The sequence below is a fragment of the Hemitrygon akajei genome, chromosome 8 (genome assembly GCF_048418815.1).
Source record: "Hemitrygon akajei chromosome 8, sHemAka1.3, whole genome shotgun sequence".
Taxonomy (NCBI): domain Eukaryota; kingdom Metazoa; phylum Chordata; class Chondrichthyes; order Myliobatiformes; family Dasyatidae; genus Hemitrygon; species Hemitrygon akajei.
In genome coordinates, this window is record NC_133131.1 from 20029246 (window position 1) to 20052865 (window position 23620).

At 41.5% G+C, this 23620-nt stretch overlaps 1 protein-coding gene across 5 annotated transcripts in view; it reads left to right on the forward strand.

Moving 5' to 3' along the window:
* The window catches only part of ankrd13b (ankyrin repeat domain 13B), a 483016-nt gene that overhangs the window by 197941 nt on the left and 261455 nt on the right, over window positions 1-23620 (forward strand). The window contains exon 1 of one of the 5 annotated variants that reach the window (XM_073053402.1): window positions 22184-22194. The exons of the other annotated variants lie outside the window; for them this stretch is intronic. The gene's annotated coding sequence lies outside the window, so the exon portion shown is untranslated. Of the gene's footprint in view, window positions 1-22183; window positions 22195-23620 lie in introns of those variants that run through there. 5 annotated transcript variants of the gene reach the window in all.

Consider the following 23620-nt stretch of genomic DNA (forward strand, 5'->3'; position numbering starts at 1 on the left):
TTTTTGTCTAAACCACACCATCTGTCCTGTTCCAAGCCCCATCTGTTATGGCTCTGCTCTTTCCCACCTCTCCAAGTTTACTATTTGCTTCAGTATCTCTTGCCATTCCAGTTAGATCTCCATAATGTACTCACCACCTTCAAAAGTCACGGCCTTCTACAGACGCGCAGGAGAGAACGTGTTGCATCACTTCATGGTACGGAAATTACACTGTGCAGGACAGGAAGGCTCTACAACAGGTAGTCAAAACAGCCCAATGCATCATTGCTTTACGTACAGATGCTCCTGTGCCCAGCATCATTTTATATATATCCAATCAATCTATGTAGAGTATGTAAGCTATCTTATGTTTTTATATTTATTGTGTTTTTATGTGCCGCATCAGATCTGGAGTAATAATTATTTCATTCTTCTTTGCACTTGTGTACTGGGAATTACATTAAGCGGTCTTCAATCTTGAATGTAGACCAGAAATTCCACCGGTAAATATGGAAAAGGGAGAAACATTTTCGAGAGTACCCTAAATATCCAAATATTGAGAGAAAAGACGGACTATTGTTTTTGAATTGGAATTGGTTTGACGTTGCCACAGTACAGAGGTACAGTGAAATGCTTGTCTTGCATGATTTTATACAGATTACCACTAGGCAGAAGGTACAAGAGCCTTAGGTCCCACACTACCTGGTTCAGGAACAGTTATTACCGTACAACCATCAGGCTCTTGAACCAACATGGATAACTTCACTCACCACAACTCTGAATTGATTCCACAAACTACAGACTTCCTTTCAAGTACTCTATATCTCATGTGCTAAGTAATACATATACTGTATATATTTTAGTTGCACAATTTGTCTTCCCTTGCACATTGGTTGTTAGTAACATTTATCTCGGTACAGTTTTTCACAAATTTAACTGTATTTCTAGATTTTCCTGTAAATTAGTTGCAATATATTTTATGGTAACATATAGCCGACATGTACTTTGATAGTAAATTTACTTTGACTTTACTTTGCGATCAAATCATTACACCATGCATTGAGGAAGTAAAGGCAGAACAACATCAGATTTCAGAATAAAGTACAAAGGCTATAGAGAAAGTGCAGTGCAGGTAGACAATAAGGTGCATGATTATAATTAGGCAGATTAACCTACTCCCTGTTACGCCGCGGGCGTTTAGGGCCACAATGAAGGTCCTCCATCTCTGTGGTGTTCAGGGCTTCCTTCATCATGTCAGTAATTCAGTTTTCACTACCGTCAGTCATGCAGGTTCCAGGTGGAGATTCAAGAATACCATCTCACTCGGATGTAGACTCAGGAATACCATCCCACTCAGATGTAGAAGGATTCTTCACGGTTATTTCCATAATGGTTTTGTTTTACCAGTCAAGGATGTTAGTGCTGAGCTGAACCCTCGAACCTGGAGGACTGGTGGACCACTGTTAGTCTTGCCTCTACCCTTTGACTTGTTTGGCATGGGTGACCCTCCCAGGAGCCAAAGCATAAAGCTCTGATTCCAGCCAACATAGCTCTCTGGGTCATTGGAGCACGCAAGCCTCCAAACCTAATGACAAGTTGGAGGAATGTGGGTTTAAGTGTTCATCAGAGGGAGTCATTCAATATAAGACTTGTCTTCAAAAATGAGGGCAGAAATGGAATTCAAGTAATACGGAGTCAACCATCATAGTCTGGCAGAGCAAATAAAAGCAAAACATTGCAGAAGATGGAGACCTGAAAAAAATACTGAAAAGCTGGTTTATTGACGTCTGTTTTTATCAGGATAGCATTTCCGCTCTCAATCAAACATCATGGCATAAATCAAATATAATTGTCTTTTATTCACTGCAATTTTTTTTTATTGAGAAATCAGCTTGTTTTTATCGGGAGAAGCTTCTGTAGTAGTTTGTCATAAGTTCTTTTAATAGGTTACAGTCTTCTGAATAAATTAGCATAGTTTGCTGTTAATCAATCTTCAAATTACAGCCTGCAAAGTATTTAAATTTGATTTCTTGGTAATGAATTCATTTTATTTTATTTTATTCAGAGATACAGTGTGGAACAGGCCTTCCAGCCCAATGAGCTACACTGCCCAGCAACCTACCTATTTAACACTAGCCCTAATTCTTCAATAAGACTGGCTTGTTGGTTAGTGTGATGTCATCATTGTTGGTGGATGCTGGCAATCTTATGTAGTTGGTGTTGTTAAGAAAAAGTCATCAAGAAAGGAGTAACCAGAGGTTCTAGAACATTGTTTGTGGCGTCCTTAGAGGACAATGGCTGGTGCTATCATTTCATGCTGAACCCATAGTTTATAATAGAGTTTCCTTGGCAGGAAGAAGGGTGGGATGGTGGTGGTGGGTTGAGGGACAGGGTTTGCACATGCTGTTGCTTTTTGAGGAAGCTTGCAATTAAATGCTGAACATTGTGCATAATAATTAAAAACAACTTAAGTTTCTTAGAATCATAGGATCATAGAACACTACAGCATAGAACAAGTGCCAAGCTATTATGTACCTAGTTCCATCAATCTGCACCCACACCGTAGCCCTCCATAACCCTCCCATTCATGTAACTATACAAAATTATGTTAAAAGTTGAAATTGAATCTGTATCCACTATTTCTACTGGCAGCTCGTTCCACACTCTTACCACCCTCTGAGTGAAGAAGTTCCCCCTCATAATTCCCATAAACATTTCGCCTTTCTCCCTTAACCCATGACTTCTATTCTAGTCTCACCCAACCCCAGTGGAAAAAGCCTGCTTTTATTTATCCTATGTATACCCGTCACAATCTTGTATGCCGCAGTCAAATCTCCTCTCATTCTTCATTCTTGATGTAGGATCCAGCTAAGGTGTTCAGGCAAGAGGTGAAGCTGCTTTTCAATTCAATTCAATAATATGATTCATTTGTGACACTGCTGGAAGATGAGGAGTGACTGGATCAGAGATCTATTTCTCTCGTTTTGTCTTAGAACGTTAATACCCATAGCTAGTTACAGCTGACAGTCATATACCTCAACATCTGCTAATTAGGTAAAGGGTTTATGACAGAAAGTGTGTGAGAAAAACATTTAACATGATTTTAAATTATAGCCAACCATGACATGATTTCACACTCATAGACCAGACAGAGAGACTTGGAATGAACAAGGTCTAAACTTGTGACAGGCGGTGTATATAAGGTTAACCACCATGAAAAATAATACTTATTGATAATGGTTTATGTCATTAGGTGGATGTATTGGTTGCAAATGATTTATGTTTTTCACAAAATCACCTGCTCCTTTTCGCCATACAGGGAAAACTGTCAAAAATGTTCAATAATTTGATTCTCACCCTTTTTATTATTCTCACAGCTCCATTACTCCCTTTTAAGAGGTTAATTGAACATTTTGTTGCCGAGCCTGTGCTGTTTTATATCAAGCCTACCAGATTTCCACAAGCCTCCTGTGACCTAATTTAAGGTGAATATGTACTGGACCGGATCCAGCTGTCCAGCAGCTGATGACACCCTAGGGAACTGTTGGCTGGCAGCTTCCACTTGTCTGGGACTGCCTCATACAACCTGCCAAATGCCAAAGACCAAGATGATGTGGAGATCAGGTACCAGTGCGCATGGCTACCTGCTCCATTGCAAGGAATACCATTAATCTGAGGTGCATAGCATGGACATGGTGAGGAGATAGGTATAGGTATATCTCAACTACAGCCCTCAGATACACTTCATAGAGGAATACTCCATGGAGACCTAACCCATGCTGAATAGAACGATTGACTCATCGAAGCAGGAAGGTGTTTGATTTATTTTAGTTCAAGTTTTGAAATTTAAAAGTATTTTAAAGTGCTTTGCAAAAGAAAAAGGATATGGAATTTATTGGAATTTTTAAAATTACTTAATCTTGTTTGAAGAGTTTTTATACATCAGAGACACAAAATTACCAAATTGAGATTAGGGATGAGCTTTATTTGTCACATGTACATTGAAACATATAGTGAAATGCATTGTTTGCATCAATCAAATCAACAATGATTGTGCTGAAGGAAGCCCACAAGTGTTAGCACGCTTCTGGCACCAACATAATCTGCCCAAACTCTGACTGTGTGTCTTTGGAATGTGGGAGGAAACCAGAGCACCTGGAGGAAATCCACACAGTCATGGGGAGAACGTACAAAATCCTTACGGTTGTTAAAAGCCATCAGGGCATTTTGGGGGTGAGGTCACACCTGAAGTGAAGCTGGCTCTTGCAATGAAATATTCAAAATTCTGATAGTGCTTGGCAGAATAAAAGTGGGGATAATATCACACCTGGGCTGGGTGCCCAGACCAAAGTTACCATCAGAAGATAAGGAGTTAAAGGGCTCAGGACAGAGCAGGGAAGAATTTCCTTGACGCAGAAGTGTGAATCTTTGAAATTCTCTACTCAAGAGGGCAACAACTACTCTTGAATCTGGTGGCGTGGGACCCAAGACTCTTAAACCACCTGCCCGATGGTAGCAGTGAGAAGCAAGGGAGGCAAGTCAAACATAGGTAGACAAATAAACCTCATGTAGGGAGTACTGGTTGACACAGAGCAGTGAGCTGAACACTAGTTCATCCTCTGCCCTTGGCCTCAACACCTTAATCTTTTTAATCTGGCTCAGTGTTTGAATTGGCTAAACTCTTGGGCCAGGGTTCCACCACGTCAATCCAGCCCGAATTCCGCTCCAGCAATGGCCGCTGTGGCCAGATCTGTGTTCTTGACACTCTAGTTTGCCAAATCCTTCAGGACAGTAAACATCCATAATAGAATGATGGAAACCAGATGGGCCAAGTGTCTTACGGTCTTGTGATCTAGCTAGTTGCAACATTAAATTGTGCTGGCCAGAAATCCCAACTTTGATTCACAGTCAGTTCCATGTTGGATGATGACAGATCAGGCTGCAGTCTAGATACTGTAACCCGCCTGAGCCTCAGTGGGTGAGAGAGGATAACCTCATCCAGGCCTACCTATGCTGAACACAAATCAAATGAAGGGCTTTCAGTATGTCAGGTGTATGCTGGCTCTTGGAGAACAATCTCATTAGCCCTAATTCTCTTTCTTCTTCTTTCCCTGTACTCCTGTAACTCATGCACTTTCATTCATGCTCACCACCTGCCCTTTGATTCTTGTTGCCGTTAACCTCAGGGCAATTTACCTACCTGCACATGTTTGGGACGTGCGAGGAAAGTGGAGGTCCCGACAAAAATTCATGCAGCACAGAGAGACTTTGATACTGTTTCCTAGGGCAATCAATTTGGTGATTATAATTTTGCAAATATCTAGTCCAAATGTTTTAGCTTTGATGTTGACTGCAGACAGTCTGTCTGGGGATGGCAAGTGTTGAAAGAAGAAATGGGTGGCTGAATGGTAAATTGAATAGTTCCAAGGATCTGCCTCCCTTTCTTCCCCAGAAGGCTAATTACAATCTAGATTGATTCTAACAACCAGCTAGACCACATCAACTCATTCAGTTTGGCATCATAATCGTAAAGCAATCAACGTACAGTGGGGGTTTGATCAAGGACTGCATTATTTTTGCAGATTTCTTGATTTATTTATTCATTTATAACTGTTTGATTTAGTCAGTTAGTCTTTATTAGACAGTTTTAAATCTGGAAAGGGAACTATTTGGGATTAACTAACTGCCAACCACATGCTGATAACATAATGGGCTAAAGTTGAGAGGGTTTTATATGACAAACACGAGGAAATCTGCAGATGCTGGAAATTCAAGCAACACACACAAAATGCTGGTGGAACGCAGCAGGCCAGGCAGCATCTATAGGGAGAAGTGCTGTCAACGTTTTGGGCCGAGACCCTTTGTCAGGACTGACTGAAAGGAAAGATAGTACGAGATTTGAAAGTGAGAGGGGGAGGGGGAAATGTGAAATGATAGGAGACCGGAGGGGGTGGGATGAAGCTGAGAGCTGGAAAGGTGATTGGCAAAAGGGATACAGAGCTGGAGAAGGGAGAGGATCCTGGGATTTATATGAGGACACTTGGGCATTGGCAGTACAAATCGAAAAGAGAATTGGTAAGCTAAGATGGAGATGACAAAAATAATGAAAGGACAAAACTAAGTGCTTTGCGTCCGAATGACCACTACATTCAAAAGAAACAAATGAACAGAGAGTGCAAGTAAGCAAATCAATGATGGAGCTGCAGGATGGTGCAGACTGAGGCTTGACGATAGAAGAGCACATGGCTTTTAGGAAGACACAACAAGCTGGAAAAGGTGGAAGAGCGGCTGTGTTGATCGACAACGATTTTAACATAATAGAGAAAGGTATGAACCCAGAAAGCCAAGACGTAGAAGCAGTTTGGGGTGGGGATGAGAGATGCTTAAGGCAACAAATCGCTTGTGGCACCCCGGAGTAACCACCTGGAAGAAGAGAATATAAAAGAAGTAACTATTGGCACTCTTCAGAAAGGAACAATGATAATGATGGGAATTTTAATCAACATATAGAATGGAAAACACAAATGGAAAATGGTGGCCATGATGAGAATTTGATATAATGTGTCTGGGATAGTTTCTCAGAACCTTACACTCTGGAACCAATGAGAGGACATTGCTAATACAAGGGGCAGATTTTTAAAGTGTTTGGAGGAAAGTATAGGGGGAGATGTAAGAGGTAAGCTTTATACATAGAGTGTGGTGAGTGTGTGGAACACTCTACCAGGGTTCGTGGTAGAGGCAAATACACTGGAGGCATTTAAGCAACTCTTAGAGTTGATTGTAAAATGGAGGGCTATATAGGAGGGAAGAGTTAGATTGACCTTAGAGTTGGTTAAAAGATTGGCACAACATTGTGGGTCAAGGAGCCTGTACTGTGCTGTAATGTTCTATGTGCTGTGTTCTGGGACTGGCTATACTTAGGTGTAATTTTGCAATGAAATGAGTTTAATTGATAATCTCATTGTGAAGGCACCCCCTAAGTAGTGGTGATCATAACATAATTGAAATCTATGTTTGCTTTGAAGGAATGAAGTATAGGTCCACTGCAAGTATTTTAAACATAAATGAGGAAACTGTGAGGGCATGTAAGAGTGGTCGGGTGGAGATACATCTCTACACAAGAATGTGTAAGGCGCCCCTTCCCTCCAATAGCCTGCAGGTCACCAGTGGGCAAGGTGTATCAAATGCTGAGCCCCCCGATCAGGGTCATGTTGAAGCCTTGGGAGCAGGTGGTGGATGGTCGTATGAGCAGCTGGTACATATCACAAGTCCTGGTTATGCGACCACTGACGCCAGGCTGGCGATCTCTGAAGAGCATTGATAATGGCTGAGGTCACCCATTTTGTAAAGACACTGCCCAGAAGAAGGCAATGGCAAAGCACTTCTGTAGAAAAAATTGCCAAGAACATGGTCATAAGACCATGATTGCCCATGGATACAAACCAGCACATGATGAGAGGACACACGGTAGAGCTGGTTAAAAATTAACTGGTAAATTAGGTTAAAGGATAAGGCAATAAAGATGTACTGATACATATTGAGTGATTTTTTTTTAGAATTTAAAGAACAAAACATTCCCACAAGAAAGATTAAAAAAATCCAAAGGGAGGACCCATCATGCATGATTAATTAAAAAAATTTAAATATCATGGCAAATTTAAGGGAAAAGTTATACATTTGCACAATGATAGGTGGCATGTCAAAAGATGAAACAGAATATAAAAACAGTAATGAATCAGTAAAAGATTAATTAGGAATGAAAACGTGGAGTGTGAAATGAAGCTGGCCAGAAATATAAACTGTCGGATAGACTGGGCTCAGAGCCTCTGGAAGAGTACGAGGAAACTTGTCTTAAACATTTAAGATTCTGTGAGTCCGAACAAGATGGATGCAAAGAAGTTGTTTCTTGTTTTGGGAAAATTTACAGCTGGGGGGGTGGTGGTGGGGGGAGTTCACTCATTAGAAATATGAAGTCACTCATTTAAGGCAGATATGAGGCAAGAAAGCTGTGTTTGAACTCTCCTTCTCAAAGGGCAATGGAGGCAGGCTGAATATTTTGAAAGCCAGTGTAACTAGCAAGATGCTGAGTGTAATCATGGCTGGACAGAAGGCAGAGAAAGGCTTGAGGAGCCAAATGGGCTACTCCAGCTCCTAGTGCATATGTTTGTACGCATTTAATACTCTGAAAGCAACAGGGGTATACTAGAACAGCTCAAAGGTAAAAGGATACTTCATTTTAATATAAATCTTCAAACTTGAGTGACAGTACGACGATTAATTTTGTCTTTTGCCAGTTTGTGGTGAAGTGCATGCTGAGATGCATGTTCTGGGCTGGCATCCAGGAAGGACTTTGCTGATGGTATCCAAGGTGATTTCATACGAAATTCTCCATTCATGAAACAGACAGGACCCACCAGCTTGTCCTGGGATAAAACTCGGGTAACAGATGGAAAAAGAACTGCGATGGATCTACAGTGATGCACTCAGCTGTCAGTTTAACTCTGTTTTTCACTCCACAGAGACTTCCTGGCCTGCTATGTATTTCTGTTTTATTTCAGATTTCCAGCATCTGCAGGTTTTTATTTTTTGTGTGTGCTGATTTGTGGCAGTTCTCCTGTATTTGGGGAAGCTTTTCTAAGTGCAAAGCCTCAAATGTAAACACAAGGTGGTTGTTTTCTGATGGATTGCCACTATATGAAATTTTCCACTTATTTCTGCTTGAAATGTCTTTCTTTTTCCTCAAGTTTCCTCTTCTTCATTCTTTGTTCTACACCTCTGTGTAGAATTACTAACTATTAGAAAAAAACAGTGGCCAATGCTCAAATTTCAAAGTAAATTTATTATCAAAGATGTCACGATATACTTCCTTGAGATAAATTTTCTTGCAGACATTCACAGTAGAATGGAGAAATACAACAGAGTCAATGAGAAACGACACAAAAATAAATAAATAAATAAATAAACTGATGCATAAGTAGACAGCGAGATAGATAGTATTGAGAACTTTTGTTGCAAAGTCTTTGAAAATGAGTCCATTGGTTTGGAATCAGTTCAGTGCTGAGGTGGGCGCAGCTATCCATGCTGGTTCAGGAGCCTGATGGTTGGAAGGTAATAACTCTCCCTGAACCAGATGGTTCATAGTGTTGTAACACTCTCCACAGCTGCAACAGAAATCAAAGTGTTATAGAGGAGTACAGACCCTTCAGCCCATCCAGTCCATGCTGAAACCATTTAAACTGCCTACTCTCATTGACCTGCACCATATCCCTACTATCCATGTATCTATCCAAACTTCTCTTAAAAGTGCATGGAGTGTGGTTATTCATAGTGTGGTTATTATTGGGAACGCGGCAGTCAGTTTGGGCCCAGGAAAATCCCACAAGCAGTGCTGTATTAGTAGTTGCATCACTTGTTTAGTGATGTTGAGTGAGGAGGAGGTTTTGGCTGGAAATGTACAGAAGGAAATCATTTGCTTAATCATACTTGTGCCAGCTCTGTGAAATAGTTGTCTAATTGGTCTTCCCTACCACATCCCCACCATCACATTGCTATTTTCTAACCTTTCAAGTATTTATTTTGAGAATATTTTGCCGATTCATCATCATTACTTGCTGTGTCATATGATATAGTGACCATGGTCCCATGACCCTGATTGTTCTTGGCAAATTTTTCTGCAGATGTTGTTTGAAATTGCCTTCTTCTGGACAGTATCTTTCCAAGAGTATTATCAATACTCTTCAAAGAATGCCTGCCTGTTGTCAGAGGTCACATAACCAGGATTTCTGATGTGCACCAGCTGCTCATATGACCATCTACCATCTGCTCCCATGGATTCATGAGACTCTGATCAAGGGATTAAACAGGTGCTACACCTTGCCCAAGGGTGAACTGCAGGCTAGAGGAGGGAAGGTTCACCTTACACCTCCTTTGGTAGAGACGTAGCTCCAGCCTGTCACATGATTTTTTTTAGGAAACACTTAACAAACTAGTGGTATAAAAATAGTCTCTTCCTCTTTTTGCTTCCTTTTTCAGATTTCCACCTTTACATTGAAAGCAGGGTTTACTGCATTAGTTTTGACTCAACTTCATTCTTACCTGGACTAGATGAACTGCACCCGTGGGTTCTGGAGGAGGTAGCGGTAGAGATTGTGGAGGCATTAGTAATGATCTTTCAAGAATCATTGGACTGGCATGGTGCCAGAGGACTGGAAAAATGCAAATATCACTCCACTTTTTAAGAAAGGAGGAAGACTGCAGAAAGGAAATTATCGACACGTTCGTCTGACCTCAGTGGTTGGGAAGATGTTGGAGTCATTTGTTAAGGATGAGGTTATGGAGTACTTGGTGACGCAGGACAAGATAGGACAAAGTCAGTATTGTTTCCTTAAGGGAAAATCTTGCCTGATGAACCTGTTGGAATTCTTTGAGGAGATTACAAGTAGGATAGATAAAGGGGATGTAGTGGATGTTTTATATTTGGACTTCCAGAAGGCCTTTGACAAGGTGCCGCACATGCGGCTGCTTAGCAAGTTAAGAGCCCATGGTATTCCAGGAAAGTAACTGGCATGGTTAGAGCATTGGCTGATTGGTAGGACACAGCGAGTAGGAATAAATGGATCCTTGTCTGGTTGTCTGCCAGTGACTAGTGTTGTTCTGCAGGGGTCAGTGTTGGGACCACTTCTATTTGAGCTATATATCAATGATTTAGATGATGGAATAGCTAGCTTTGTTACCAAGTTTGCAGATGACCCAAAGATTGGTGGAATGGCTGGAAGGGTAGAGGAAACAGGTAGGCTGCAGAAGGACTTAGTTAAGTTAGGAGAATGGGCAAGAAAGTGGCAAATGAAATACAATGTTGGAAAATCATGGTCCTGAATGTTGGTAGAAGAAATAAATGTGCAGACTATTTTCTAACTGGGGAGAAAACCCAAAAATCTGAAATGCAAAGGGACTTGGCAGTCCTTATGCAGAACACCCTAAAGGTTAACTTGCAGGTAGGTTTGGTGGTGAGGAAGGCAAATGCAAAGTTAACATTCATTTCAAGGGGTCTGGAATACAAGAGCAGGGATGTGATGCTGAGGCTTTATAAGGCACTGGTGAGGCCTCACCTTGAGTATTGTGAACAGTTTTAGGCTCCTTATCAAAGAAAAGACATGCTGGCATTAGAGAGGGTTCAGAGGAGGTTCATAAGGATGATATCAGGAATGAAAGGGTTATCATACAAGGAACTTTTGATAGCTCTGGGTCTGTACTCATTGGAATTTAGAAGGATGAGGGGGGATCTCAGTGAACCTTTTAAATGTTGAAAGGCCTAGAGAGTGGATATGGAAAGGATGTTTCCCATAGTGGGGGGAGTCTAAGACAAGAGGGCACAGCTTCAGGATAGAGGGGAATCCGTTCAAAACAGAGAAGTGGAGAAATTTCTTTAGCCAGAGGGTGGTGAATTTGTGGAATTTGTTACCAGCTGTGAGGGCCAGGTTGTTTTGTGTATTTAAGGTGGAAATTGATAGGTTCTTGATTGGTCATGCCATCAAAGGTTACAATAGACAATAGACAATAGACAGTAGGTGCAGGAGTAGGCCATTCAGCCCTTCTAGCCAGCACCACCATTCACTGTGGTCATGGCTGATCATACACAATCAGTACCCCATTCCTGCCCTCTCCCCATATCCCTTGACCCCGCTATCTATAAGAGCTCTATCTAACTCTCTCTTGAATGCATCCAGAGACTTGGCCTCCACTGCCTTCTGGGGCAAAGCATTCCACATATCCACCACTCTCTGGGTGAAAAAGTTTTTCTGCATCTCTGTTCTAAATGGCCTACCCCTTATTCTTAAACTGTGGCCTCTAGTTCTGGACTCACCCATCAGCGGGAACATGCTTCTAGCCTCCAGTGTGTCCAATCCCTTAATAATCTTATATGTTTCAATCAGATCCCCTCTCATCCTTCTAAATTCCAGTGTATACAAGCCCAGTCGCTCCAATCTTTCAACCTATGACAGTCCTGCCATTCAGGGAATTAACCTTGTGAACCTACGCTGCACTCCCTCAATAGCAAGAATGTCCTTCCTCAAATTTGGAGACCAAAACTGCACACAATACTCCAGGTGGGGTCTCATCAGGGCCCTGTACAGCTGCAGAAGGACCTCTTTACTCCTATACTCAATTCCTCTTGTTATAAAAGCCAGCGTGCCATTAGCTTTCTTCACTGCATGCTGTACCTGCATGCTTGCTTTCATTGACTGATGTACAAGAACACCTAGATCTCATTGTACTTCCCCTTTTCCTAACTTGACTCCATTTAGATAGTAATCTGCCTTCCTGTTCTTGCCACCAAAGTGGATAACCTCACATTTATCCACATTAAACTGCATCTGCCATACAGTTGCCCACTCACCCAACCTGTCCAAGTCACCCTGCATTCTCATAACATCCTCCTGACATTTCACACTGCCACCCAGCTTTGTGTCATCAGCAAATTTGCTAATGTTACTTTTAATCCCTTCATCTAAATCATTAATGTATATTGTAAACAGCTGCAGTCCCAGCACCGAACCTTGCGGTACCCCACTGGTCACAGCCTGCCATTCCGAAAGGGACCCGCTAATCGCTACTCTTTGTTTCCTGTCAGCCAGCCAATTTTCAATCCATGTTAGTACTCTGCCCCCAATACCATGTGCCCTAATTTTGCCCACTAATCTCCTATGTGGGACTTTATCAAAAGCTTTCTGGAAGTCCAGGTACACTACATCCACTGACTCTCCCTTGTCCATTTTCATAGTTACATCCTCAAAAAACTCCAGAAGATTAGTCAACTTACGGGAAGAAGGTCAGGGAGTGGGGCTGAGGAGGGGAGAAAAGAATCAGCTATGATGGAATAGTGGAGAAGATTCGATGGGCCAAATAGCCTAATTGTGCTCCTATGACTTATGGTCTTTCCCATCATAACCCTTGGTTCTTTATCCTTATCAACAGTGACCACATTTTTGAGATGAGAAAGAGAAGACACCACCAGCCTGTTATCATTAACCTTGCATTTTACCCCTCTGCAATTCACAGTCAATGGCTGCATTTGAAGCCTTGTTATGTAGACCTTGTGTATGTTGATTTAGTTATTTACCACCATTATTGCATGCCATTGTCTGACATGAGGATATCTGCAATACATTTTAGTAATACTGCTCTTGCCAAAATTGTATAGTATATCTTCCTAGAAAATCACTGATCACCACAAGCTAACTTGTGGATTAACAAGGAGAAGCACTATTACCTCAACCAGCAAGGTCCTGCCCCCAACTTGTTTCAGGTGACATTATTTCCAACACTCCTGTCAACGTTGAAATCCATTCTCTAAGGCTCTTGGCCCATAACGTCGACTGTTTATTCCTTTCCATAGATGCTGCCTGACTTGCTGACTTCCTCCAGCATTTTGTGTGTGTTTATTGTTTACTTATTGAGATACAATGTAGAATAGGCCCTACCAGCCCTTTCAGCTGTGTTGCCCAGCAATCCCTGATTTAACCTGAGCCTAATCACACCAGAATACACTTTATAAATGGTGCTAGAACTAAGTGATTAATAACGATACAATATATATGAAGGGAAAGAAAATAACGAAAAGGCACCAAAACTTATCAGAGTTCAGTCAATTAGTGCACATGTGGCCTGCAATGGGCTAGTGGAATGACACTGAACTGAACTGAACTAAAATGAATCTATTGGACTTCTAGTTTGGTGTTTGATATTCTATGTGTTGCCCGCTAACTTTTTGCCATTTGCGCAATTTGTTCTTTGTTTTGCGTGTTGTGTGTATGATGTTTTCTTGAATGGGTTCCATGGTGTTTCTCTCATTTGTGGCTGCCTGCAGGACGGCATATCTCAAAGTTGTTTTCTGCATATATAATAAGTGTACTTTGAATCTTTGAATAAGACTTCCAGTTCTGCATTAGAAGGATGAATGTCTGATCAGAAACCTGGTCTGATGAAATTCTGAAAGATATTGAGCAGTTGGGCATGTGATTGAAGTGTTTAATTGAAGATTCATTGGAGTTGTGGTGAACTAGATATACCTGTCTGACTGCTCCTGTGGCTCCTCCCAAGACCCTGCTGACTACCCCTGTGGCTCCTCCCACAGACCCCTGTATAAAGGCGACTGTGGCCTGCTGCTCTCCCTCATTTTCCCCAGGATGTAGTGTTGTTCTTCAGTCAATAAAAGCCGATATCTCACTTCCTAAGTCTCGGCGTGAGTTATTGATGGTGCATCAGGAGTCTAAGCTCAACTTTATCTTACTCAACCAATGACTGCAGAAACACCACAAAAATGACTAATTTCCCCTTATTTTAGTCACCATGATCAAATTATCTGATGAAGTATATTTTCTCAGGGATGGATAAAGGCAATTTTCTTGACTCTGAGCCTATCCTGAAATAAAACAACAGAATATTTTCATCGCTTCTTTTAGAAAGCACACTTATAGAAGCTCATCAGCATTTTCATGAAATCCCTCAGGCATTTGTGATCTTTTCAGATGAGTCAATGTAGAGTGTGCACTGACTTCAATTCTCCAGTGCCCAACTGCTGGAAAATCTTCTTCCTGCTAATGGATAGATGTATCCTGATGATACAATGTGATCACGCCTGCTATTACTCATTCTCATATCATCTGTTTTAATTATATTAAGATTAGTTTTTTTTCCAAAGGCGCACTATAAAAGCAAACACAGCTGTAGGCTAGGCTTGCTGTGGTCATCAAGAGAATATCTCGAAATGAAAACGGAAGCAGTTCATTACCCTAAATGAGATGCCTTGGGGATACCAATCAATGGCTCTTAAAATAAAGAAGCTCACACAAGTAGGCTTAGATCATACAATCCATTTCCCTTAACTGCATCTTTTAGAGGGCGTACCGGGACAGCAGGAAAGAAGCAAGGTGCCTGTGAGCTGTTTTCATTATTGCCACTGGATGAATGGGGATTACCCATCCCCAGCGACAGCGGAGTGTGACTCTGTTAGTAGTCAGAGATTCTTCAGTTATCTTTCGCACAGTGGCCACCTTGTTAGGGACCTTTTGTATCTAATGAAGTGGTCACTGTGTGTATAGTTCAGCTGGATGTGTAGGTAACATTATAGGCCGAGCATAACATTTCCAGATTCACTCTTGGCTCAGGAGTTTTGCCCCAAGTGGGGCGGCAAGGTAGCATAGCAGTTAGTGCAATGCTTTCCAGCAGCTGGCTGTAAGATCTGGGTTCAATTCCCATTCCTGCCTGTAAGGAATTTATAATTCCCTCCCATGACTGTGTGGGTTTCCTTCAGGTTGGAACCACACTCATTCAGGCAAGTGGAGAGTATTCCATTACATTCCTGACATATAGATGGTAGAAAAGTTTTATAGATGGTAGATGGTAGAAGTCAGAAGACCTGGAACACAGGTCTTCAATGCTAACACCAGAATTTTGCCTGGTCTGAATCATTTATTGATATATACATTCCAAAGAGGAAGTATTCTAAAGGAAAGGTGACATAACCGTGGCAAACAAGAGAAGTTTAAGTCAACATAAAAGCCAAAGAGAGGGCATATAATAGAGCAAAAATTAGTGGGAAGTTAGAGGATTGCGAAGATTTTGAAAAGCAACAGAGGACAATTAAAAAGGGCATTAAGAAGGTAAAGATGGAATATGAAAGTAAGCTAGCCAATAATATTAACGAGGATACCAAGAGTTTCTTCAGATACATAAAGTGTAAAAGAGAGCTGAGAATGGATATCAGACTTCTGATAATGGTGGATGAACTGAATATGTATTTTTCATCAGTCTTCACTGTGGAAGACACCAGCAGTATGGTGGAAGTTCCAGGTGTCAGGATTCATGAAGTCTGCGAAGTTACCGTTACTAGCAGAAGGTTATTGGGAAACTGAAAGGTCTGAAGGTAGATAAGTCACCTGGACCAGATGGTGTACACCCCAGGATTCTGAAAGAGGTGGCAGAAGAGATTGTGAAGGCATTATTAATGATCCTTCAAGAATTACTAGATTCTGGAATTGCTCTGGGAGACTGGAAAATTGCAAATGCCATTCCACTCTTCAAGAAATGAGAGAGGAAACTATAGGCCAGTTTGCCTGACTTCAGTGATTGGGAAAATGTTGGAGTCAATTATTAATGATGAGGTCTTAGGTTACTATGAGGCACATGATAAAAGAGGTCGTGGTCAACATGGTTTTCTCAAGTGACAATCTTACCTGACAAATCCGTTGGAATTCTTTGAAGTTACAAGAAGGATAGACAAAGAGGAAATTGGTTGATATTGTGTACTTGGATTATTCAGAAGGCCTTTGACAAGGTGCTCTTAGCAAGCTACAAACCCTGGTATCACAGGAAAGATTCTATCATGGATAAGGCAGTGGCTGAGTGGCAAGAGGCAAAGAAGGGGAATAAAATGAACTATTTCTGCTTGGATGTTGATGACCAGTGGTGTTCCACTGGGGTCTGTATTGGAACCGATTCTTTATACTTTATATGTCCATGATTTGGATAAAGGAGTTGATGGCTTTGTTGCAAAGTTTGCAAATGATAGGAGCATAGGTCGAGAGGCAGGTAGTTTTGTGGAAGTAGAGAGGCTACAGAAGGACTTAGATTAGGAGAAAGGGCAAGGAAATGGCAGATGGAATACAGTATCAGGAATTGTATGGTCATGTACTTTGGTAGAAGAAATGAAAGCGTTGACTATTTTCTAAATAGAGAGAAAATATAAAAAAAACTGAGGCACAAAGGGACTTGGGAGTCTTTCTGCAGGATTCCCTAAAGGTTAATTTGCAGGTTGAGTCTGTGGTGAGGAAGGCAAATGCAATGTTAGCATTTCAAGAGGACCAGAATATGAAAGCAAGGATGTGATGTTGAGACTTTATAAAGCGCTGATGAGGCCTCACTTGGAGTATTGTGAGCAGTTTTGGGCCCCTTATGTGCTGAAACTTGAGAGGGCTCAAAGGAGATTTACAAAAATGATTCCAGGATTGAATGGCTTGTCATACGAAGAGTGTTTGATGGTTCTGTGCCTCTATTCACTAGAATTCAGAAGAATGAGGGGTGACTGAATTGAAACCTATTGAATGGTAATAGGCCTTAATAGAGTGGATGTGGAGAGGATGTTTCCTATGATGGGAGAGTCTAAGGTCAGAGGACACAGCCTCAGAATAGAGGAGTGTCCTTTTGGAATGGAAATGAGGAGGAATTTCTTTAGCCAGAGATCAGTGAATCTGTGGAATTCTTTGCCACAGGCAGCTGTGGAGGCCAAGTCTTTATGTATATTTAAGGCAGAGGTTGATAGATTCTTGATTGGTCAGGTCAAGAAGGGATACAGGGAGAAGGATGGAGATTGGGTCTGAGAGGAAAATTAGATCAGCCATGATGAAATGGTGGAGCAGACTCGATGGGCCAAATGGCCTAATTCTGTTCCTACATTTTATGGTCTTATGGTCTTATTTCTTGATATCATGTGAAATGAATTGAACTGGATTGAGACTGGTTGCTATGATGATAAAGATCTCAGAGGAAGCCCAGATACACTTCTACCTGAGTGTGATAGTGAACGGCCCATCTTTGTCAATAGCACTCACATGATTGGATCTGAGAATGGAAATATTACAGCCCTCTCCTTACCTTCACTGTTTAATTAACAACAATCCGCTTTGACTGGACCTGCTGGGACTGCAGAGCTACAACCCAACCCATGGTTTGTGAGATTGCTTAACAATGTCGTTTGCATGCTGATTTTTTGTTGTTTAGTGCACACATCATCTCCAATTTCTGTTTTGATAATGCTCTTCTGAAGCAATTATGTTCAAGGTGTTCTAAATATGGAAGATATTATTATTGATGGCAATCCAGAAAATGTGATTTAGCAGATTTTTTCAATACAATGAAGCTGCTTAGGAAACATTGATCATAAGTTATTGGCAGTTGGTTAGTTGGATTTGATTATTCATTGATGCACACTGTTTCCATTTGCTAATCTCTACAAATCAAAGTTAAAAGGCAAATGCCTGCGTATCCTCGAGTCCACTGGAGGCTAGAGGTTGAAGAAGGCAGCCTATTGTCGGGTTAGTGGACTGTATATGTGTGTTGGGTGGGAGGGAGGAATGGGGCTTGTTTTCCTGTTGTTGGCTTTGTCACTTGTCGATCTCTGTGTTGTTCTGCCGAGCATGGTGGCCGCGTTATGTTGGCACCGGAATGTATGACGACACTTGTGGGCGTCCCTCAGCACATCCTTGAGTGCATTGGCTGTTAATGCAAATGGTGTGTTTCACTGTATGTTTCAATGTACATGTGATGAATAAATCTGAATGTGAAAGTGGTGTACTAATAATGTACATTTTAATGCTGGTTATTTTAGAACCATGCAAAAATTTACCACAAGTAAAATGATTCACTGACGCTTTTAAAGTTTAAATTCTGTATGTTAGACTGTGTGCCCAACCTTATGGGTATGTTTGTGTACAGCAAAGATATTCAGTATGTAAATATGGTGAAGACTGATAATGTATTCAAAAGATGAGGAATAATCGCTTGAAAGGCATAGCCTGAGAATGCTAACCTAATTTACATTTCATACATCTATATTTCATGGAGGGTAGACACAATCATGAGCTATAAACTTGGAATATGTGAAAAAGCTAACATTTATTTATTTTTATGCTGTAGAATGATGGCTGATTTTAAACAATACAATATCAGCTTTTAAACTATGGAGGAAGACATGCATCCCAGGGTTGTGTCAGCCAGTATCATAGAATGCCAAAGATATCTTTCTGATGTCCAGATGCACCATATGTATATGACAAGGGACAGTTGTTTTTCAAAATATCAGCTGCCATTATCCTGCCTTTACATCACTGTAATGATGCCTCTGGGAAACAGTCTTACTAGTAAAATGAGATTGGGTTTAGAGGCTGAGGGGCTGGACTGGAGATCCTAATGTCAAAGGTGCTCATTAAACTGAGAGGTGGTGGTGTCAGAATGATGAACTGATTCCTATTTCAAACTAATGTGAGCATCTACTGTTCTTGAATATGTTAGAATAGATCCAGGGCTAATAGCCAGTAACTCCATAATTTGAAGACTATTGATAGATTTCCCTTCATTCTGGATCGTATAACTGTCAGAGGAAATTATTCCCCCCGGTCTGGATTTGGAGCTGAAAATATATTTAGAATCCACTGTTCCACTAACACCAGCCATCCTTGCATCATGTCTTGGATTCCATCAATCTCACCGATTATCTTCATATTGTCATGGATACAGCTTTATGTCTTAAATTACTGTTTTCATGGGAGTACACAATGCAAACCAGCTTGGACTGTATCAAATGTGGCTAATAAATAGTGTGGGCATTTGTGTAACCTGGTTTGCATTCTGCAAAAGATTAGAATGAATTGTAATTTGGGGATGGGTGAGATAAATGAGAACAGAATACAGTGGATTCCAGATAATTGGACCATCAGTTAAGTTACTTGCCCCATTAACTGGGCATTGGTTAACTGGGGCAGCTGCTTATATGGGACGACTCTTAACCAAAAAGAAATCGAGAAAATAGCTGGGATTCCCTTCGTTTATTTGGGACACTATGCCACTTATTTTGGGATGGGAGACTGTTGCTGAACAGTTTCTAATTAGTGTCAGTCGCGTGCATTTTTGGGGGTATTGGACACTACACTGTGCTTAGATCAAATCAGTTTTAAATAGCAACAGTTGCCTGTTTTTGTGTTCAAAAAGGATTGATTTATGGCTCTGATAGTTGACAGGAAATAAGCAATAAGGCAATCAGAAGTGTTTTGCTCAAGGTAGTTTCAGGCATTCAGGCTTGGAGATGCCACAAAAGGCTGGGAATGAAAATGAAACATTTCACTACTTCAACAAGTTAGGAACTATGAAGGTATTGACAATCGTCCTGAATGTTACTTTTGGTCCCCACCAGACATTCAGCTCCCACTTGTGGCTCCAAGTACCTGTTTGCAAGGCAGAGTCCACACCTCGGTACAACATACGGCAGGTGGTCCAAACCAGGTGAGGGTACCTGGCGGATCTCGTACCCCAGTGGGACGCGGACATGCCTGTTCTGGAATGCGAAATCCGCTCCAGCGGACTGGGCGGATGAGATCTATAGTGAGATCCAGGGTCCAGGAAGGCGGTTCTCCAACGCTCCCTGGAGAGAAAAGGGCACGACAAGGCACAGAAGTCGTGGTCATCCATTACAATCAGGGAACCTACTCATCCCACTGGACTCTGACTTTCGAGGTCGAGAGAGTGGAACTGCTCCATTGCAGTGACTTTTCACTTTAAAAACTCCCCCACACAGGTTTCCTGTCATCATTGGACTCGACAGGCCAGTAATATTGGTTGTGTTCTAGTTTGTTCTGTATTTCATTTAAATACATAAGTTGTTACTCAATTTGTCTTTTTTTTCATACCTTTTTAATTATTTTCATGCAACCTTGGCTAATTGGGACAGCCTCCTAATTGGGCCAAAATGTACCAGTCCCAATGTGTCCCAATTAACCAGTATCCACTGTGTTTCATATGCGACTACATGACACAAGACAAAGAATGCATTTTGTCAGGTTGAGTACAGAGCAGTCAAGGACTGCAGCCTTACCCAGTGAGCCCAGCTTAGATATTCCACCATTTGGCTGAAGATACTGGGCTTGTGCTCGGGGCATTCAACAGAGAAGGATCAGATTGAATGGGAGGTTAATGCCAGATCACCGGCTCACACGTTTGCAATCTCTGACCCCAGCGCCCTCCCCCCCGGCAACAGCTGACTGACCCTGTCACAGACACGAGTCACAGGTTGGGCTCGGGTCGATGGAGGTGCCTAATCCCTTGCCCACCTCACAGTCTTCACAGGCGGTTGAGATCTCATCAGGAAGGTGGGCACTGGAAGTAAGCTTCAATATTAAAGCAAAAAATAAGCATATAATAGCCAGAACAGACCTCTTAAGGATCTATAAGTTGTCATATTTTATTAATAAAAACATGGCTATTTAAAAAGATAGAGACCCAGAGCACTACAGCACAGAAACAGGCCTTTCAGCCCATCTAGTTCATGCTGAACAGTTATTCTGCTTTGTCCCATTGACTCAGACCTGGACTATAGCCCTCTATATCCCTCCCATTCATGTACATCCAAATTATCCTTAAATATTGCCGTTGAACCCCCATCCACTACCTCCACCAGCAGCTCGTTCCACACCCTCACCACCCTCTGAGTGACGAAGTCCCCCCAAGTGCCCGCTACATATTTCACCTATTTAAAATCTTCTTAATAAAAGTTTTAAGTTATCTTACAAGTACATTCAAAACATGTGGTAATAGTTTAAACAATTATTTATTTTACTTCATTCAGTGGCACCGTAGCGCAACGCTTTACAGTTCTAGTGACCCGGGTTTAATTCCCCGCCGTTGGTCTGGAACAGGTTTGTATGTTCCCCCCGTGACCGTGTGGGTTTCCTCCGAGTGCACTGGTTTCCTCCCACAGTTCAAAAATGTACCTGTTGGTAGGTTAATTAGTCATTGTGAATTGTCCTATGATTAGGCTAGAGTTAAACTGGGGGTTGCAGGGCAGCTTTGCTTAAAGAGCCGGAAGGGTGTAATTTGTGCTGTATCATAGTAAATTAAAAACAAATAAATAAATTTACTTTTTTGGGGGGAACAGTGGGATCTTCCTTGTCCTCCCTGCTGTTAATAGCATACTTACTTTCTAATGTGATCCTGGAATAAACCCAGCATTGGCTTCATTTCCTTCGAATCTAAAAGCTGAATTGTCCTTTGCTGAAATAGGGTTCACCGAAATAATTTTAAAAATACCTATAGGGCAAATGTAAGAAAACATCCCTCCTTGGAAATGGAATGAGAAATATGTGAAGTATGTACTTCCCCACTTGCTTGCAGTGCCATATACAGGTTTTATATCAGAACTCTCCCTCATCCATAATCAATACAGAACGCAAATTCTCTGAGTGGGCACCTGTGTAAGATGTCTAAGCTGCATTTGGGGTTCCGGAGTAAAAGTGTTCAGAACAACATCCGTTGCTGCAGTAGAACCGCGTGCTCCTGTCAGGCCCGGGAGCTGGCTCTGCTCTGAAGAGTGTCGAGTGACTCATAACAGATGAACTCTCAGGCATCCAACCAAGTGACAGAAGATGGCAGACTCCAACACTACCTCTGGTAACGATGGCAAGAGATTATGAAAGTCACTTGATCCTACATCAAGGGAGGGGGAGGAGACCGAAGCGTATGAAGTTTATTTGTACATGAGAGAGGTTGGGGAGACTGAACCAAAAGCTAAGGCAGCAAGGGAGTTAACAGAGTACTGAGCATCACTCATGTCAGATAGAACTGGATGTAGCATATTCAAGCCACAGTGAATATCTATCCTTTGAGATGGAGTTTTGTACTTTGATAGATTGATGGCTTTGATTTGAATTTGCAAAGACCAACATAAAGTGACTGAAGCCATGGTGTTAACCATAAATCAAAAGGAGATTCAAAACACTGGATGCCACATAGACAGACATTGAATTATGTGGAGAATAATGCATCACCACCAATGATAACAAGACATTAATTTCATTCAGGGTATCAGGTGGCCTTGTAACTCACTTAAGCACTGTATTTGATATTATTCACAAAAATTTATTTTTGTTTTAGATGAAAAGTCTGAGGGGCAGTTTCATGTTTTCAACATTTCACTTCCAATTCCCAGGAACAAAGCCTTTTAAGTAATTCATTTTTAAAAAACTAAAATCAAAGACAAATGCCTTGCTACAATCATACAGGACCTTGGTGAGACCACACTTGGATTACTAAGATAAAGGATCTCAGGATCTCATGTTTATCTCAGAATTGATATACGTGCCATGGAGAGAGTGTTTCAGTAACTCACCATAGTAGTTCATGGGATGCTGGCAATATCCTATTTGGTTACTACAGTTCAAAAGAAGGAAGGAGATTCCAGTGGAAACTTACAAAATTCTAGCAGGAATAAGCAGACTAGATTCATGGAGAATGTTTCTCCTGGCTGGGTGCCTAGGACAAGAGAGAGTTGGAGGACTATGTTGTGAAAAGAGAGGATCAGATAAATCATATGGAATGGTGGAGTAGACTTTGAAGGGCCGAATGGCTAAATCTATTTACTGTATTGTCCATATTTTCTAAGGACTATTGCAGAGATAGTGCAGTAATGATAGTGCCTTCTCCCTTCTTTAGGAAATACAAGGTGTTATTTTTGCTTGTGTGCTTATCTCAAAATTGAAGGCCAGCCAAGCTAAGTGAGGGCCAATGGGTCTCCTCTAGGTAAAACTTCCATAGTGGCTCCCAAGGGCCCTGAGAATCGGGGTCAGTTTCAGTCCTGGAATCCCTGGGCAGCATTGGTTTCCTCTTGTTTGGAACTATTCAAATGGATGTTGTGCCTTCTTTTATTAGTGGGAAGTGTTCAACTCTCAGTTTCCAGAGGGATCAGTTTCCTTTCTTCCGAAGGTCAGCTTCATCACGTTTACGGTCACTAAATGCTTAGCTACCTTTCTCTCCCAGGGTTGCATGGTTTTTGTTGTTGGGGTTGGGGGGAGGTGGAGGAGGTGAGTTATCTGTCAAT